The sequence below is a fragment of the Mandrillus leucophaeus genome, unplaced genomic scaffold, assembly GCF_000951045.1.
Source record: "Mandrillus leucophaeus isolate KB7577 unplaced genomic scaffold, Mleu.le_1.0 Scaffold267, whole genome shotgun sequence".
NCBI lineage: Eukaryota > Metazoa > Chordata > Mammalia > Primates > Cercopithecidae > Mandrillus > Mandrillus leucophaeus.
The window spans coordinates 803,523-823,601 of record NW_012102776.1 but is presented as its reverse complement, the minus strand read 5'-3'; positions in this window follow the sequence as shown (position 1 = coordinate 823,601).

Below are 20,079 nucleotides of genomic sequence, written 5' to 3'. Positions count from 1 at the left end.
GGGACCCACCTGAGCAGGCAGACTGTCCGTTCTCAGATCTCAGCCTCCGTGCTGGGAGATCCACTGCTCTCTTCAAAGCTGTCAGACAGGGTCATTAACATCTGCAGAGGTTTCTACTGCTTTTTTTTTTTCCTATGCCCTGTCCCCAGAGGTGGAGTCTACAGAGACAGGCAGGCCTCCTTGAGCTGCGGTGGGCTCCACCCAGTTCGAGCTCCCTGGAGACTTTGTTTACCTTAAGTCTCAGCAATGGCAGGCGCCCCTCCCCCAGCCTCGCTGCTGCCTTGCAGTTAGATCTCAGACTGCTGTGCTAGCAATGAGGTAGGCTCTGTGGGCGTGGGACCCTCCCGGCCAGGTGTGGCATATAATCTCCTGGTGTGCCATTTGCTAAGACCCTTGGTAAAGCCCAGTATTAGGGTGGGAGTTACCTGATTTTCCAGGTGTTGTATGTCTCAGTTTCTAAAGGGATTCCCCTCCCCTTTGTGCTTCCCAGGTGAGGTGATGCTGTGCCCTGCTTCAGCTCTCACTGGTCGGGCTGCACAAGCTGACCAGCACCGATTGTCTGGCACTCCCCAGGGAGATGAACCTGGTACCTCAGTTGAAAATGCAGAAATCACCCGTCTTCTGTGTTGCTCGCGCTGGGAGCTGTTCCTATTTGGCCATCTTGCTCGCACTCCCCTCTTGAGTCAGTTTCTTAATCTTGAGTTCTAATTTGATTGCACTGTGGTCTGAGAGACTGTTTGTTATGATTCCAGTTCTTTTACATTTGCTTAGGAGTGCTTTACTTCCAACTATGTGATCAAGTTTGGAATAAGTACCATGTGGTGCTGAGAAGAATGTATATTCTGTTGATTTGGGGTAGAGAGTTTTGTAGATGTCTATTAGGTCCGCTTGGTCCAGAGCCAAGTTGAAGTCCTGGATATCCTTGTTAACCTTCTGTCTCATTGATCTGTCTAATATTGACAATGGAGTGTTAAAGTCTCCTATTATTATTGTGTGGGAGTCTAAGTCTCTTTGTAGGTTTCTGAGGACTCGCTTTATGAATCTGGGTGTTCCTGTATTGGGTGCATATATATTTAGGATAGTTAGCTCTTCTTATTGAATTGATCCCTTTACCATTATGTAATGGCCTTCTTTGTCTCTTTTGATCTTTGTTGGTTGAAAGTCTGTTTTATCAAAGATGAGGATTGCAACTCCTGCTTTTTTTTGCTTTCCATTTGGTTGATAGGTCTTCATCCATCCCTTTATTTATGTGTGTCTCTGCATGTGAGATGGGTCTCCTGAATACAACACACTGATGGATCTTGACTGTTTATCCAATTTACTAGTCTGTGTCTTTTAATTGGGTCATTTAGCCCATTTACTTTTAACGTTAATATTGTTATGTGTGAATTTGATCCTGTCATTATGATGTTAGCTGGTTGTTTTGCCCATTAGTTGATGCAGTTTCTTCCTAGCCTCGATGGTCTTTACTATTTGGCATGTTTTTGCAATGGCTAGTACCAGCTGTTCCTTTCCATGTTTAGTGCTTCCTTCAGGAGCTCTCATAAGGCAAGCCTGGTGGTGACAAAATCTCTCAGCATTTGCTTGTTTGTAATGGATTTTATTTCTCCTTTACTTATGAAGCTTAGTTTGGTTGGATATGAAATTCTGGGTTGAAAATCGTTTTGTTTAAGAATGTTGAATATTGACCCTCACTGTCTTCTAGTTTCTGGTGAGAGTTCTGCTGTTAGTCTGATGGGCTTCCCTTTGTGGGTAACCCAACCTTTCTCTCTGGTTGCCCTTAACATTTTTTCCTTCATTTCAACTTTGGTGAATCTGACAATTATGTGTCTTGGGGTTGCTCTTCTTGAGGAGCATCTTTGTGTTGTTCTCTGTATTTCCTTAATTTGAATATTGGCCTGTCTTACTGGAGTGGGGAAGTTCTCCTGGATAATATCCTGCAGAGTGTTTTCCAACTTGTTTCCATTCTCTCTGTCACTTTCAGGTACACCAATCAAATGTAGATTTGGTCTTTTCACATAGTCCCATATTTCTTGGAGGTTTGTTTGTTTCTTTTACTCTTTTTTTCTCTACACTTCTCTTCTCACTTCATTTCATTCATTTGGTCTTCAATCATTGATTCCCTTTCTTCCACTTGATTGAATCGGCTACTGAAGCTTGTGCATGTGTCACGTAGTTCTCATGCCATGGTTTTCAGCTCCATCAGGTCATTTAAGGGTTTCTCTACACTGTTTATTCTAGTTAGCCATTTGTCTAATCTTTTTTCAAGGTTGTTAGCTTCCTTGTGATGTGTTCAAACATCCTCCTTTAGCTTGGAGAAGTTTGTTATTACCAACTCTGTGAAGCCTACTTCTGTCAACTTGCCAAAGTCATTTTCCATCCAACTTTGTTCCGTTGCTGGTGAGGTGCTGCGATCCTTTGAAGGAGAAGGGGCTCTCTGGTTTTTAGAATTTTCAGCTTTTCTGTTCTGGTTTCTCCCCATCTTTGTGGTTTTATCTACCTTTGGTCTTTGATGATGGTGAGTTACAGATGTGGTTTTGGTGTGGACGTCTTTTTTGTTGATGTTGATGCTGTTCCCTTCTGTTTGTTCATTTTCCCTCTAGCAGTCAGTTCCCTCACCTGCAGGTCTGTTGGAGTTTGCTGGAGGTCCCCTCCAGACCCTGTTTGCCTGGGTATCACCAGCAGGGGCTGCAGAACAGCAAATATTATGGAATAGCAAATATTGCTGCCTGATCCTTCCTCTGGAATCTTCATCTCAGAGGGGCACCCGGCTGTATGAGGTGTCAGTCAGCCCGTACTGGGAAGGTGTCTCCAAGTTAGGCTACACAGGCGTTAGGAACCCACTTGAGGAGGCAGTCTATTTGTTCTCAGATCTCAAATACCGTCCTGGGAGAGCCACTGCTCTCTTCAGAGCTGTCAGACAGGGACGTTTAAGTCCGCAGAAGTTTCTGCCGCCTTTTGTTCAGCTATGCCCTGCCCCCAGAGGTGGAGTCTAGAGAGGTATGGGGGCCTTGTTGAGCTGCGTTTGGCTCCACCCAATTCAAGCTCTCCAGCCACTTTGTTTACCTGCTCAAGCCTCAGCAATGGTGGACGCCTCTCCCCCAGCCAGACTTGCTGCCTGGCAGTTCAATCCTGGACTACTGTGCTAGCAGTGAGCAAGGTTCCATGGGCATGGGACCCACTGAGCCAGGTGCGGGATATAGTCTCCTGGTGTGCCATTTGCTAAGATGGTTGGAGGAGTGCAGTATTTAGGTGGCAGTGTCCCAGTTCTCCTGGTACAGTCTGTCATGGCTTCCCTTGGCTAGAAAAGGGAAATCCCCTGCCCCCTTGCACTTCCCAGGTGAGGCAATGCCCCGCCCTGCTTCAGCTCACCCTCCATGGGATGCATCCACTGTCTGACCAGTCCCAATGAGATGAACCAGGTACTTCAGTTGGAAATGCAGAAATCACCCATCTTCTGCATCAATCACGCTGGGAGCTGCAGACCAGAGCTGTTCCTATTCAGCCATCATCAGACTTCCTTCTTAACAGTTTTTTAGCTGTATCCCAGGGATTCTGGTACATTTCCTCTTTGTTCTCATTAGTTTCAAAGAACTTCTTGATTTCTGCCTTAATTTCATTATTTACCCAGGAGTCATTAAGGATCAGGTTGTTCAATTTCCATGTAGTTTTGTGGTTTTGAGTGAGCTTTTTAATCTTGAGTTCTAATTTAATTGCACCGTGGTCTCAGAGACTGTTTGTTATGATTTCAGTTCTTTTGCATTTGCTGAGGAGTGTTTTACTTCCAATTATGTGATCAATTTTAGAGTAAGTATCATGTGGTACCACGAAGAATGTATATGCTATTGTTTTCAAGTGGAGTGTTCTGTAGCTATCTATCAGGTCCACTTGACCCAGAGCTGAGTTCAAGTCCTGAATATCTTTGTTTATTTTCTCTTGAAGATCTGTCTAATATTGACAGTGGGGTGCTAAAGTCTCCCACTATTATTGTGTGGCAGTCTAAGTCTCTTTGTAGGTATCTAAGAACTTGTTTTATGAATCTGGGTGCTCCTGTATTGGATGCATATGTATTTAGGGTAGTTAGCTCTTCTTGTTGCATAGAACCCTTTACCATTATGTAATGCCCTTCTTTGTCTTTTTTGATCTTTGTTGGTTTAAAGTCTGTTTTGTCAGAAACTAGGATTGCAACCCCTGTTTTTTTTTCTGTTTTCCCTTTGCTTGGTAATTTTCCCTCCATCCCTTTATTTTGAGCCTATGTTTGTCTTCGCATGTGAGATGGGACTCTTGAATACAGCACACCGATGGGTCTTGACTCTATCCAGCTTGCTGGTCTGTGTCTTTTATTTGGGGCATTTAGCCCACTTACATTGAAGGTTAATATTGCTATGTGTGAATTTGATCCTGTCATTATTATGCTGGCTGGTTATTTCACAGACTTGTTAAAGTAATTGTTTTATAGTGTCATTGGCCTATGTACTTCAGTTTGTTTTTGTAGTAGCTTTTAATGATTTTTCCTTTCCATATTCAGTGCTTCCTTCAGAAACTCTTTCCAGGCAGGCCCGGCAGTGACAAAATCCCTCAGCATTTGCTTGTCTGGAAAGGATTTTATTTCTCCTTTAATTATGAAACTTAGTTTGGTTAGATATGAAAGTCTGGGTTGGAAATTCTTTTCTTTAAGAATGTTGAGTATTTGTCCTCCAGTCTCTTCTGGCTTGTAGGGTTTCCATTGAGAGGTCCACTGTTAATCAGATAGGCTTTGCCGTGTAGGTGACCTGACCTTTCTCTCTGGCTGCCATTAACATTTTTTCCTTCATTTCAACCTTGGAAAATCTGCTGATTATGTGTCTTGGGGTTGATCTTCTCAGCGAGTATCTTACTGGGGTTCTCTGGGTTTCCATAATTTGAATGTTGGCCTGTCTTGCTAGGTTGGGGAAGCTCTGGATGACATACTGAAGTATGTTTTTCAGCTTGTTTCTGTTCTCCTCATCTCTTTCAGGTACCCGTCAGTTGTAGGTTCAGTCTTTTTTACAAATTCCATAGTTCCTGGAGGTTTTGTTCATTCCTTTTCATTCTTTTTTCCCTAGTCTTTCCTGCCTGTCTTATTTCAGCAAGATAATCTTCAAGCTCTGAGATTCTCTTCTCTGCTTGGTCTATTCAGCTATTTATATTTGTGGTTACACCGTGAAGTTCTTGTGTTGTGTATTTCAGCTCTATCAGGCCACTTATTTTCCTCCCTAAACGGTTTTTCTGGTTAACAACTCCTCTAATGTTTTGTCATGGTTCTTAGCTTCTCTACATTGGGTTAGAACATACTCCTTTAGCTCAGTGAAGTTCATTATTGCCCACCTTCTGAAGCCTGCTTCTGTCAATTCATCCGTTTCAACCTCAACCTAGTTCTGTGCCCTTGCTGGACAGGTGTTACAGTCATTTGGAGGAGAAGAGCCACTGGCTTTTAAAATTTTCAGCATTTCTGTGTTGATTTTTTCTCATTTTCATGGGTTTATCTCCCTTTAATCTTTGAGACTTTTGACCTTTGGCTGAGGTTTTTGTGGGGTCTTTTTTTGTCGATATTGTTTTTTCTTTTTTTTTCCTTTTTTTTTTTTTTTTTTTTTACATCCAGGTCCCTCTTCTGCATGATTGCTACAGTTTGCTGAGGGTCTATTTCAGACCCTATTTTCCTGGGTCTCTCCTGCACCTGGTAGTATCACCAGTGGAGGGTGCATAACAGCAAAGATGATTGCCTGCACTTTCCTCTGGGGCCTTGGTCCCAGAGGGCTACCAACCTGATGCCTGCCAGAACTCTTCTGTATGAGGTGTCAGGTGACCCCTGTTGGGAGGTCTCACTCAGTCAGAAGGTACAGGATCAGAGACCTGCTTAAAGAAGCAGTCTGGCTGCCCTTGGCAGAGTATGTGTGCTGTGTGTGTGTGTGGGGGTGGGGGGCGGGGGGCGGAGTTCCACTTGCTTTCCTGACTCCTCACAGCCAGCAGGCAGGAAAGACTAAGTCCACTTAACCGGAGACAGCAACTGCCCCTCCCTCCAGGTGCTCCATTCCAGGGAGATCAGAGTTCTGTCCATAAACCGCCGGCTGGAGTTGCAGCAATTCCCACAGGGAGGTCCTGCCTGGTGAGGGGGGATGAATCTGGGTTCCACCTAAAGAAGCAGTCTGGCCACAATCTGCCTCAGTCACTGTGCTGTGCTGTGAGGAATTCTTTCCAGTCCAGACCACCCAGCCTCCCTGGTACTGGCAGGGGAAGATGGCTGGTTGGAATTGCAGTGATGGCTGCTGCCCCTCACCCCTCTGGAATCAGTGGTCTTGGGCAGTCTCTAGCCTGCTGCCACTGCCCAAAACCCGAGCAGCTGCCAAGAGTCTGTACAGTTCTGTGCTCAGGACCCGAGGCCCAGGAAGTACGGGTTCACCAGCGGATCTCCTGATCCATTGGTTGCACAGATCCGTGGAAAAAGTATGGTTTCCCTGGTTGGGTAGCACAATCACTCACCATCTCCCTCGGTTAGGGGTGGGAGTTCCCCTTACCCTGTGTAGCTCCTGGGTGGGCTGTCACTACACCTTGTTTTTCCTTGCTTTCCATTGGTTGCACCAACCACTTACTTAGTCCCAGTGAGAGAAGTTGGATACCTCAGCTGAAGGTGCAGAATTCACTTGCCATTTTCATTCTTCTTTTTGGGAGCTACAGTTGGGAGCTGCATCTAATTGGCCATCTCAGCCTCTCCCACATCTATGATTTTTGATCTTAGAAAATCACTCTATATTAATTTTCCTTTCTTTTTTGGTTTTATTGGTAATATGTATTCCTTTAGTGTTTGGGGAAATTAGCTTTTAAAGCCATTAGATCCAGAATTTTCTTTATAGTGTGGTTTTCCAGTGACTTCAACATCTTTAGAACTATCCAGATTTTTCAGTTTCCTCCTAAGGTTTTTCAAAAGGTTTGTCTCTATGAGAATGACTATTTTTTTTTGACTGTTTATATTGGTTAAATTGTGTTTTGTCTTTTTCTCCTAGGGGTTTATGAATTTTGCTAGTCTTTTTAAAGGAACAGCTTTTGGCTTCATTAATGTTCATTAATTTTCTATTTCATTAAGTTCTTATTTTACTATTTTTTCTTTCTAGTATTTTTGAGTTTATTTTACAGTTTTCTTTCTAGCTTCATGAGAAAAATAATTAGGTCATGAATGCTTAGCCTTTCTTTTTATCTAGTATATGGAATTTAAGGCTGGAAAATTTCCTCTAAGCACAGCTTTAGCTGAATTTAATTTTTTCTATTGTCTGTTTTTTTCTTGGTTATCAGTCCAATCTTATCTTTTCAATGCTGGATGTTTTTTTCTTTTATTGAATGATAACCTTTATGTGAAAAAATAAAACAGAGAACATTTGAGGTTCTGATAATAGTATATACAAGTAGAAAGAATTTACTTCTTTAAGTATGCTTTTAGACATTAGTGGCAGATCACTGTAATTCAATTGGGAATTAAACTGATTTGAGCCTGGAATTTAGTGTTAGTGAGAGTGCAGATTATTTCCAGTGCATTCCTATTCCTGGGGTAAATAGTCCTTTATGTGTTCTTACTGAAAGCCAAAGATGTTCACCAACAGTTCTTCACTTTAACAAGCCCTGAGTATCGATGTTTATTTCCCTAGTACAGTGAGATTATTCAAAGCTCTGAAAGGTCTGTTAGTCTCTAGATTGCCATTTGCGGACTGAAAAAATGCCTAGAGGAGAGAATCAACACAGAATGTTTGGTTCACCTTTCCTTACTGTGTTGCTCTTTTGAATCTTGTTCACTCAGTGTTGGTTGCTTTGTGAGTTTTCTTTTGCCCTCAAAAATATATTTAAAAATATTTTATCCTCATTTATTAATTGTGATTATTTTCCTTGAACTATATTTAATGGCATGTAAACATGCAAAACTATTAAAAGATAAAAATCAGATTACAATTATTACTCTTTTGAAATCATGTACATTTATGTGTATGTGAGCACATGCATGGAACATATTCTGGCTGATGGATAACAAGATATTAGTCGTAACTGTCTCAGAGTGATAGAAGTATAAGTCATTTTTAGTTTTTCTGTCTGTCTCTCTCTCTGTCTCTCTCTCTCTCTGTCTCTCTCTCTCACACAAACACACACACACACACACTCATACATACCCTCACCCCAGAGATTCTTGTGGTGCTTCTCGGTCCCAAAGGGTCCAGGTCCAGAGTTCAGGTTCTCAGATTTCCTACAGTCAGATCATATGTACACGTGTGAAACATGTGAAGGAAAGTTAAATGGTTAAATAGTACCTCTTAGTCTCCATCTGACACCAGAAAAGTCACTGGCAACTTTACCGCTAGGCAAGACCTTGCTTCCTCAAAGCCTGTGGTTTCCCTCAGGTTCTGGCACACCAGAAATATGTATATAAGTAATTCTTGTTAGATAACAATGAATTTGGTATGGTTAGTTTGGGGCAAGGGGGAGTTAGTGAGCAGAGATACATGAAGTTATCTATGTTCCTATGTACATTTTTATTGATACATAATATTTATATGTATTTGTGGGGTACATGTGATATTTTGATATATGCATACAATCTATAATGATCAAATCAGGGTGATTGGGATATTCATCACCTAAAATATTTATCATTTCTTTGTGTTGAGAACATTCCAAATCTTCTAGCTATTTAAAATACACAAAAATTTATGGATACCTATAGTCACCCTTGTAGTCACCTATAGTCATTGTTTTTCCTTTTTTTTGTCTGAGTAAGTTATTTTAAAAGTCCTGTTTTCAAGTTCAGAATGTCTTTCTTCTGCTTAATCTAGTCTATTGTTAATGCTCTTGATTGTATTTTTTATTTTAATGCTTGAATTCTTCAGTTCCAGGATTTTGTTCTGTTCTTTTTTATGATACCTCTTTGTTGATTTTTAAATTCTGGTCATGAATTATTTTCCTTATTTCTTTGTAATGTTTATCTGTGTTGTTTTGCATTGCACTGAGTTTCCTTAAAAGCAATACTTTGAATTCCTATTCAGTTATTTAACAAATTTCCTTTTCTTTGGGGTCAGCTACTAGAGAATTATTGTGTTCCTTTGGAGGTATCATGTTTCCTTGCTTTTTCATGTTTCTGTGTCTTTATATTAATATCTGGTGTAATTATCACTTCTTTTAATTTTATTGAGTAACTTACATAGGGAAAGATTTTTCCTATAGATATATCTATAAGGTCAATTGGGCAAGGTTCTTGGGCTTTGATTTTGAGTGGGCAACATAATGTAGTCTCCATATGATTACTTTGGTTATAATAAGTATCAGTGGTGTCCTTAGTGGATTATGCTGTGGTAGGTTGTGGAGGCTTTTCTGAGGATAGAGGTGCCGGGCAGACTGGTCTTCAGGCACCTATCTAGGTGGTTTGTGCAGTCACCAGATGTGGTTGAAATATGCCCTTAGCTGGCTATTCTTCAGGCCTCAGGTGAGGTATGCAGTAACTGGTGGTGGTAGTGTTGGGCACTGAGTGGGGCATGTGGGCACTGGCAGTAGCAAAAATGAGTCAGTCATCAGGCACCTATGTGGGCCTTGTGTGTGTCAATGGCATTGATGATGGGTCAGCTGCACTAGTCCCCAGGTCCCTAGGCAGGGCGTGCAGACACTGGAAATGTCCATGTCGGGTCAGTCCCCAGACTCCTAGTGAGCTGTGTCATTCTGCAAGGGCTGCGGCTTTGAATTCAAGTGGGGTCACTGTTGGTAGCCACAGCCTTGGACAGGTGGATCTCAGCCTTTGGGGAGTGCATGCTTTAGTTCCCTATGTCCCAGGGCAGCCTCCCTAATGTACTGGACTGTATATTCCCGAGGGTACAGGGCACTTTGCTGGCTCAGGTGTTGGTGATGTGATCGTACCACTAGGTCCAACTGGTACCACAATGCTGTAACCCTCTAAGTAGATGTGGGGGAATGTTGGTGGGACTCCAGGGATGTGGAAAATGCAGGGGCTACTGGGCTCCCAGGCAGGTTGTAGCTTGGTGTTGGCTCTACACTCAAAATGGTGCTGTGCTTCAGCAGCTTGAGTCCCAGGGGTAGAACACAACATAAATTCCTTCTCTGGAATAATACCATCATGTGGACTCCAGGCAGCCCCTTATATTAGGCTCAAGGACTATGAGGGCTGAGGGGCTTTCCTGCTGTTAGAGCTGTCAGAGTCTGCAGTGGAAATGTGGACTGCTGAGGACCTCTTACCTTTTCCCCTCATTGGGGAATCCGTCTGGGCTCTGAGCCAATCTGGCCAGCTCCCTTACTTCCCTCTCTATGCTGTCATGTCAAGCTTCTGTTCCTCATATAGTACCTGTCACTTCCTGCTGGATTCTAGAATTCCCCTCTAGAACATCTACTTGATGTGCAGTTATCTCTTTGCTATTTTGGTCCTTGTTATGGAGGAGGATAGTGCTGGGTGCCTCTAGTCAACCATGTTGATGATGTCTCCTCCTTAGGTGAATTTTGATATATTCCCCTGGAGGGATTTATCGCAACGTGACTATTGATCATGGTAGTGTGTGGTATCCCATAGGGATGGTTGGGTATAAATCATAGCTAAGAGTAGTTCATCACTGTTAAAGTGGAGTTGTTCTTATTTTTAAGGTAAGTCTAATACAAGATAATCCTCCATAGACAAAAGCAGAAATCCCTACCAGCCAACCTTTTTCTACAGAGAATAGCCAAAGGGATCTTTTCAATTCAAGATCAGTTCAGATCACTTTTCTAATTAGCACCCCTGGAAGTTTTTCAGAGCGCTTAGAGTAAAAGCCATACTCTTTACCATAACTAGCAAGGCTTCACATGGTTTGGCTCCTGCTTGCCATCCAATCTCATTTAACATGATCTTCACATTTTGCTATGCCAGCCACCAAGGTCTTCTTCCTGTTCTCAAACTCGCCAAAACTCCTACCTGCCTTGGGATTTTTGGTTCCTTTTGCCTGAACACTTCTACCTCAGAGAGTTATATGGATGATAACTTTTTATTAACCAGGACTCCACCCAAATGTCATCTCTTCAAAGAGGCCCTTCCCCGAACACTTAGGGCTGCTGTGTAGCACAGTTGAGGGGACATTATTCATATTAGGGACTATGGAAATGGCACTGGAATTGGGCAGTGCACAGCCTGTTGTGGCTCTGTGCTTTCTTCCTGGAACACTCTATTTAAAATTCCTCCCCCATTACTCCCAAGCACAGAACCTTATCATTATCTAAAATTATGTTATTTATTCATTTACTTTACAGAACACATGCTTGCATGCTGCCACTTGCATCCCAAGAAGGCAGGAACTCTGTCTCTGTTGTTCACTCCTATATTCACAGAGTTTAGAGAAGAACCTGGGACAGAATTTGGTACTTCCTATGTATTTGTGGCACTTCCAATATATTTCCTATATAAAATGGATTGTAGGGGTATCTCAACACAGACCATAGGAATGGTCCCTGGTTTCATTTGTTCTTTTTCTTTAGGGGTCCAGTGGACCATATTGGCTTCTTGTTCCAGATATGAAGTATTTAATAAATATTTATGAATAAGATTACAATAAAGATACAATAATTAAGATGGCATGATGGTCATACAAGAATAAATGAATAAATCAATGGAACAGAATAGAGACACGAGAAATAGAACACACAAATGTGGACAATTGATTTTTGAAGATCTCGCCATGTAATTAAAAGCAAATTAAATGTTTTATCAATAGTGGTCCTGAAGAAACTGAGCATTCATATGGAAATAAGTGATTATTTACCTCTAGCTTATACCACATATAACAACATAAGATGAATCATAGACTTAAATGTGAAAGCTAGAACTGTGAAGCTTCTAGCAGAAAACATAAGAGAATAGTTTTAAGACCTGGGTCTACAAAGATGTTTTAAATAGGAAGCCAAAAACCCTTGCTATAAGTTAAAAATAATAAATCAAACATTATCAAAATTAAAATTTTCTGCTCATCAAAGATACCATTAAGAATGTGAAAATGCAAGCCACAGGCTGGAAGAAAATGATTATAATACATATATCTGTCAAGGGTGTCATATCCAGAACAGATAAAGAAAAATAAAAACAATCCTATTTTATAAACATAAATAAAAGTACTTTAAAAGTACTTCACAAAATAAAACATCCAAACAGCTGATAAACACAAAAAAAGGTGTTCAACATTATTAGCCATCAAGGATATACAAATTAAAAACACAATAATATACCAGCACACATCCACCCTAAATGACTGATATTTAAATGGCTGACAACGCAAGTATGTTTTTCTAGAATTTTGAGCAAACAGAAACTTTTTTTCAATAAAAGCCCATCAACTGAAAACAACACTAAATGTTCATCATCAGGATAATGGATAATGATGTGAATGCATTACAAACTGATACAGACAACAATATGAAAGAATCTCAAAGCATGTGGAGTGACAGAAGTTGAAAGAGTAATAGTACGTGATTCCTTTTTTTTTTTTTTTTTTTTTTTTTGAGACAGAGTCTCACTGTGTGGCCTAGGCTGAAGTGCAGTGGTGCGATCTCCACCCACTGCAATCTCCGCCTCCTGGTTTCAAGTAATTCTTCTGCCTCAGCCTCCCAAGTAGCTGGGACTACAGGCATGCATCACCATGCCAGCTAATTTTTTGTATTTTTAGTAGAGGCAGGGTTTCATCATATTGGCCAAGCTGGTGTTGAACTCCTGACCTCTTGATCCACCTGCCTCAGCCTCTCAAAGTGCTGGGATGGTGGCGTGAGCCACTGTGCCTGGCCTATGTGATTTCTTTTATATGTAGGTCAACAGCAGACAAAACTGATCAGTTAAGCTTATTGACTGAGAAGGTGCACAAGTAAGTAATAGAAATATATATATATATATATATATGTTTTTTTTTTAATGGAGTGGTAGTTACATGGATGTTGTGATGGTTAGTAATGGGTGTCAACTTGGTTGCATTGAAGGATGTAAAGTATTGATCTTGGGTATCTGTGAGGGTGTTGCCTAAGGAGGTTAATATTTGAGTCAGTGGACTGGGAGAGGCAGACCCACCCTTAATCTTTGTGGGCACCATCTAATCAGCTGCCAGCCTGGCCAGAATATAAAGCAGGCAGAAGATCTTGGAGAGACTAGACTGACTTAGCCTCCCAGCCTACGTCTTTCTCCCATGCTGGATGCTTCCTGCCCTCGAACATCCGACTCCAAGTTCTTCAGCTCTGGGACTTGGACTGACTTTCTTGATCCTCAGCTTGCAGATGGCCTATTGTGGGACTTTGTGATTGTGTGAGTTAATACTTCTTAATAACCCCCCCTTTATATATAAGTATATATAGCAGTCTCTAAGGTTGTCATTTTATATATACATATATCTTTAAGGACATCATTATATCATATATATTATATAGTATATATAATATATATAAAATGACATCATATATATATAAAGGGGAGTTTATTAAGGAGTATTAACTCACACAATCACTATATATATATATTCTATTAGTTGTGTCCCTCTAGAGAACCCTGACTAATACAAATTTATATGTATTGCTTATACAATTGGTTATACAATTAAGATCTGTGCATTTTCCTACATTTAAATTATAATTTATTAACAATTATACTAAGAAAAATGGAAAATATATGTTGAATGAAAAAACGGAAATTCTTTACTATACAAATATAAATGTTCAGAGAAAGTTGTAATACATTTTTCCTTCAGAACTACATTTATCTCCATTTATTTCACTTATTAATATTGCCTATTATTTTAAAATATTATATATGCTAAATAACTAATATAAATTGCTATTCAGAATTTCCAGCCAGAAGTTTAACTTAAGAAAGAAGAAAGCCATGATTTTAATTTTACAAATAACAGAAATTTCCCTCATGTCAGACTATTGCCAACAGACAATATTATACTCTGGACAGCAGTTATGAACCTATAATTGACAACAAGATGACCTTCCCTGATGGTTTCATGAGACAAACAGTTTAACATCCTAAATAAGTTACAGAATGCTTATCTCAGATAGCAGCAAAAATGGAACATATTTAATAACCATACTTTGTATGTTTCACATTCTTCTCCATGGTTTTCAAATTCTGTGATTTTTCTTCTCACTGTATCTCTCATATTCACCGCTGCCTTCTCAATTCCCAGAAACATACCATAATTCAAGATCTTGAGCATTTCTCATAGGGAGTGAAGATGGTACAGTAAAGGTGACATTTTTGCTATATGATTATTTGATTCCAGTTTTAACAATGACATCTACAGGTTGACAGGCTTTTCAACTGACTGAATGAAGCTTATATTGTGACCTCTGTTACTAAATATTATCCCCATTTTATTCCCCATCTTTTTCACATGTGTTCTCCTTTATGTGCTCATGATGTTATTTGCCCAACTTTTTTCTCTATCACTTTCTCATGATCCACTCAACCATACTCTATCATTCAAGGCAATGAGGCAATGACTTCCTGTTGTATTTTCCACTGGTGCCTTTTGCTGGCATTCTTGATCTGTCTTGCTTATGTCCTTCATGTGTTCACATCTTCACACATAATATATATAGAATCACCGAATGTTCTGGAAATTTCTGTTTCCTTCTCCAAGTTCACACTCCACCTTTTCCAGTGGGTTCTGTGCCTTAGGAGCCTGACCTCTTTAACTGCATCACTCACATTCCCTCACTTTCTAGTTTGTGGGTGGATTTTGCAGGAGACTCTTATTGGCTAGATATTGGTGAGTCGGAGTAAAGAAAGATGGAGGCGTTTGCTTTTGACATTCTGCAGTGATTGCACCCTGTCTCTACGGTCATCATTATTATTGGGTAACTCCTCTCCCACAACTGTAATTTTGCTGAGTTCTGTTAATATTTACCTTCTCTTACCCCATTAGACTAAAGGAGTGTAAAAGTTTCTAGCCATTTCTAGTCCTAGAATTCTTAATCCTTCCTGTGTGTTCCTACAACTTGCCTACAGCTTTTCAAATGATCTCTTCATAAAATTCTCTTTGCTTTCCTCTTTTGGTATAACTTCTCTCAAGACCTTGATGGATACCCGTGTTTGGCATAAATAAATGAGGCTTGAATATGTGACCATCTCTGAGGACACATATGCTACTTTTCCAGCTAGCCATCAAGATTAAACCCATGAGATTTTCATGCTCAGATTCATGAAATTATCTCAGGAGTCACACAGATTAGGTGTGGGGAATAATCTTGCTATTACCTAGAAATTCCTGGGATTACCATTAGCATGGAAACTTGCTAGGCCTCCTCCTGGAAGGAACAGTGCATGCAATGAATTATGTCAGTTAAGGTCCTCTGGACACAAATGTTATAAAAATAGTTAACAATAGCTGACATTTATCAAATGCTTAATGTACATTGGAATAATTTCTTTATATTCATTATGTCATTTAGTTATAACTCTACCACCACTACTCCAATAAAACATAATAAAACTCATCTCAGTCTCTGGGGATTTTACTGCATTTGAGTATATAACTCTACACTGTAATGTTTGGCCCCATTAGTTGACAGCTGTCAAGATGATGGGAGGCTGAAAGAGTGTATACCAAGATATCTCTTTTTCTCATTCATTGAAAACATTTTACTTCTCTAATTACATCTGTCACCTGAAACAGCACAATGAAAACAGATGAATTTTCTTCATGGTGAAATGACTTAGGAGGAAGATTCCTTTAATTAGTATTTACTGCATATCTGCTATGTGTAAGACACTGTGTCAACATAGGAAGATGAACTAGGTACAGCCTGTGCCCACAAAATGCTCATAAACATGAACATAAACAAAGTGACCATACAAATACAAAGTGTGACCTAGGTCGCCAGGTTGTAGCACATGAAACACTCTTTGAAAACATCCAATTCGTCCTCCTCATCTTATACATGAAACCCAACTATAAACCCAACTAGTGTATGCACTTCCCAGGTCTGAATTCATGGAGTCACTCATTAGTTTAATAATTAAAATTTAAATTGTTAGAGGGCCGTATTCCATGTATTGGAGGAGTAGAATGCCTTGTACAATGTTAGCAATTTGGCAAGGATTTAAATTTTAATAGTTCTATCCCACTCCAGTTTCATATTTCTAAGAACACTTGATCCTATTCAGGTCTTCCCCACCATGGCCATTCTGTCCTCTTGTCTCTGAGATGTTTAAGTCATTTATCATAGTCCCTGTCTGTGATGTCTCTGAAGCATCACCCACAGAAGGCAGTCTGTAGTTTGGAGGGGAAGGGAGAGATACATTGTAGCATGCCAAACCCTGTACAATTTAATATTAAATATCCTGGTTCATAAATAGCAACTGGACATCCCCTACCTGAGGAATTACATGGAAGAAATAGCCCTGAAGAACAATAGAATTTTTTAAAGTTAGAAATTGGGGGTAGGGACACATAGAGAAGAAACATTCGAAGCAAAGGTACAAGTCAAGGATGGGGCATGCACAAAAATTTTTTCACAAAAATGTCTTCCCTGCTTGTCCACCACTGCTCTGACATACACACCATTCATCTGACAACAATAGTACTCTGAACTGTCTTAGGGAACAGTGATTTTGCTAAATGGAAGATGTGTAAGTGAGTACTGTGGATAAAACCTAGAGAGGTGGCTTGGGTGAAATAATGGAGAGTTAGCTAAATGTGGTGTGTATGATGGAGCCTGTGAAGGTTTTTGAGCAATGGAGTTGCATTACCGAACCTGGGTTGTTGGAAGATTAATATGGGAATAATGTATGTGCTAAATTACAATAGGGAGAGGTGAAAAGAGGAAGGCTAGCTGTCACCAATAGAGGGATGTGCTGCCCAAGTGGGGCAGTGCTCCTGGGAGTGTTGATCATAGACAGCCTTCTGTTGTCAGACTTGCCGTGGATTGGCTCACCTACCGAGAGTTCTCTCAGCCAATGGCAGACCCCTTGGAGTAGTGGCTCACTTCTGGTGACTGATGTATGTGTAAGCATAAAGGCCTGGACATACTGGCCCAAATCTGGATGACCCTGTAGTGTCTATCTAGCTTCCGAGCTTCTCCTGGGGTGGGTGGTGGGCTTGGGCTGACCTTAGACCTGATTTTATCTCTATGCACTCAGGTTCCTTCCTCTCCCTTCCACAGGTGTTGATCCCAAGGGCACACTTTAGTCAATATTTGGCACCTTAAACGACATCTCAATCTCTTTTCCAGATAAGCCAATCTGAGACATTGGTTAGAACATGATTATCCTAGTCTAGGTTAGGGGCAGTAAAGACCTGAATTAGAACTGTGTCATCTGGAATAGAAAGTTCAGATATAAAGGAATCGGTTCCTCCATGGTATAACTTTGCTGCCATGTAGATGTTACTGGGGATTCTGTAATTAGGATTCACTAGGACCAAGTCCATGTGACTACAGAAATGATTCAGCCTAGTCCATTCGAAGCATATGTGAAAACACGAATGAGTGAATAATTCCATGAATGAATTGGTAAGCACAACAGATGTGGTAACTTTATTTATCATCTCATGAATAGAGTGGGTCCAGAAATACTTATTCCACTGTTTGTAGAGTAACAGTAACAAGCCATAGAGAAGCTGACTGGCTGTCTATGTTGTTGCATCTGATTCGGCTGTACTTGTATATACAAAGACTGTGATCAGAAAAGCAGCATAGAGCATTTTCAATGAGATATTTCTTGTACTACAATTGCAAGTTCCACACATGCTAATCAGGAATTTGAGATATCCTAAACAGGTATATGTTACCACAGTCCACTGCCAGCTGGGAAACATGAAATGACCTTTTGTTTTATATTCAAGGTATCAGACTTAGAAAAGGATACACTGGAATTTCACCCAGTAATTGTTAACTGTGAATCAGTCAGGAAATTGTTTTTCAACACTTTCATTTTATGAGGTAGTAAAAAATAAAATAAGACACATTTTACAGTAAATGAGCTTGTTCTGTTGTAATTTGTCTCTTTCTCCTAAACATAGAAAGAATAAGACCTGGATAATTTTACATACTATCAGTTAGGTACTTGCTAATTGGGTTTTTATCCCATTAAGAAAAGACAGTTTAGGGGATGGCCTAATGCAGTCAGATTCCTACCCTAAGTATGTCCATAGCTCAGACACACTAATCCTTAGACACTAAAACATACCTACTCTCCAGATAACATGTATTGTTGTGTAATGTATTATTCTTATCAAATATATTTTTATTCCACAAATACTTATTGAGGACTAACAATGTACTAAATAGTACACTAAGCAGGGAGATCTAATGTTATAAGAAATAAAAGCACTCAAGGAGAAAGGGAGGAGGGAGGGAGGAATGGAACTCTTGACAGTGTCACTATTCCTGAGGATTAAAATAACACAAAACCCAAAAAACCTTCCTTAGATTTAATATCTTGTACATTATAAGCAACTTTTGAAAAGCAGTTTCTACAGGGTAGAGGACAAAATGTGGTGGGTTCATATTTTTCATATCAAGAGAAGGAAGTGGACAGAGCAGATTCTTTGAGTTTTTTGTTTGTTTGCTTGTCTGTGTGTTTAAGTTCTGTCACCCAGGCTGGCGTGCGGTGGCACAGTCATAGCTCATTGCAGCCTCAAACACCTGAGCTCAAGTGGTCCTCCTGCCTCAGCCTCCTGAGTAGCGAGAATTACCAGCATGTGCCACCACGCCGGGGTAACAGCAGGTCTGAGTAGATTTCAGGGAACTCTATGTGAAGAAAAGGAAAAATGCAGGGCAGTGACTTTGAAAGAGGAATAAAAGCAGAGAAAGAAGCTTTTTTACAGATGTGAAATAATTGATCTTATATGCTGAGAGGAAGAAATAAAAACTACTAGAGAGGAAAATGCAGAAAATACAGGAGAGTGAGGAGATAAATGAAATGGGATCCCTCAAGAGGCAGCATGGGATGGGACTGTGAAGACAGGTGTTGAGGATACGTTTCAACAACCACCAGAGTCATAGCAATAATGATAACTAATAAGCATTGATCTCTATGTGCTATGCCTGCCTAAGGATTATATATGTTATTTAACCTCCCCCATAACATTGTTAGATGTATGTAATTATTATCCCATATTTTAATGGTAGCTTAGGAAAGTGAGACACAAAGAGGAGTAGTGTAGAGGCCAGGCAAGTTTTTGGGTGGAGAAAGAAATTGAAATGTTTGCTTTGGTGGGCCTCACTTTGGTCTGTAAGGCAGAAGGTGAGTCAATCTGCTGAGAATGAGGAGGAAGCTGATACAGCTTGTGAATTGTGAAGGTTGGAAATGGTTGTGAAGGAAACTGGAAATCATATGAGACTTCCTTAGCAGATCTGAGGAAATGAGGTTCAAGATCATGGATTTTCACAATTCCAATCAACTTAATTGTGCAATCTGCTCTAGGAGCAGAGGAGGAGCTCCCAGGGGCAGAGGAGGTAGATGCTTAGTGTTGACACCAGGATCACAGTCTTTCTCTGTAGCTCCAAGAGCTTTTAGCATCTTGAGGACATCAGTGTCCACATGATGGCCATAAAGTATCCCATTGTTAAAGTTCCTTGACCCTCTCCATTCCAATGACCTTCCTTCTCACTCCATTTCATCCACTCATTTCATGGACATTTCATGAACTCATTATAAACCTTATTTGCACAATATATATTCGGAGACCTCATTAAAACTAGCAGTGCTTAAGTCCTCCATCTTTTCCTAAGCTATGAAATTCTTCCTATCCAGCCCGGATCCAAACTTTCACCATTTTAATTATTTATTTTTAACTTTCTTTCTTTTCTTTTCCTTCCTTCCTTCCTTCCTTCCTTCCTTCCTTCCTTCCTTCCTTCCTCCCTTCCTTCCTTCTTTCCTTCCTTCCTTCTTTCCTTCCTTCCTTCTTTCCTTCCTTTTTCTTTTCCTCCCCTCCCCTTTTCTTTTCCTTTCCTTTCTCTTTCTCTTTCTTTCTTTCTCTCTCTCTCTCTCTTTCTCTTTCTTTCTTTCTTTCTTTCTTTCTTTCTTTCTTTCTTTCTTTCTTTCTTTCTTTCTTTCTTTCTTTCTTTCTTTCT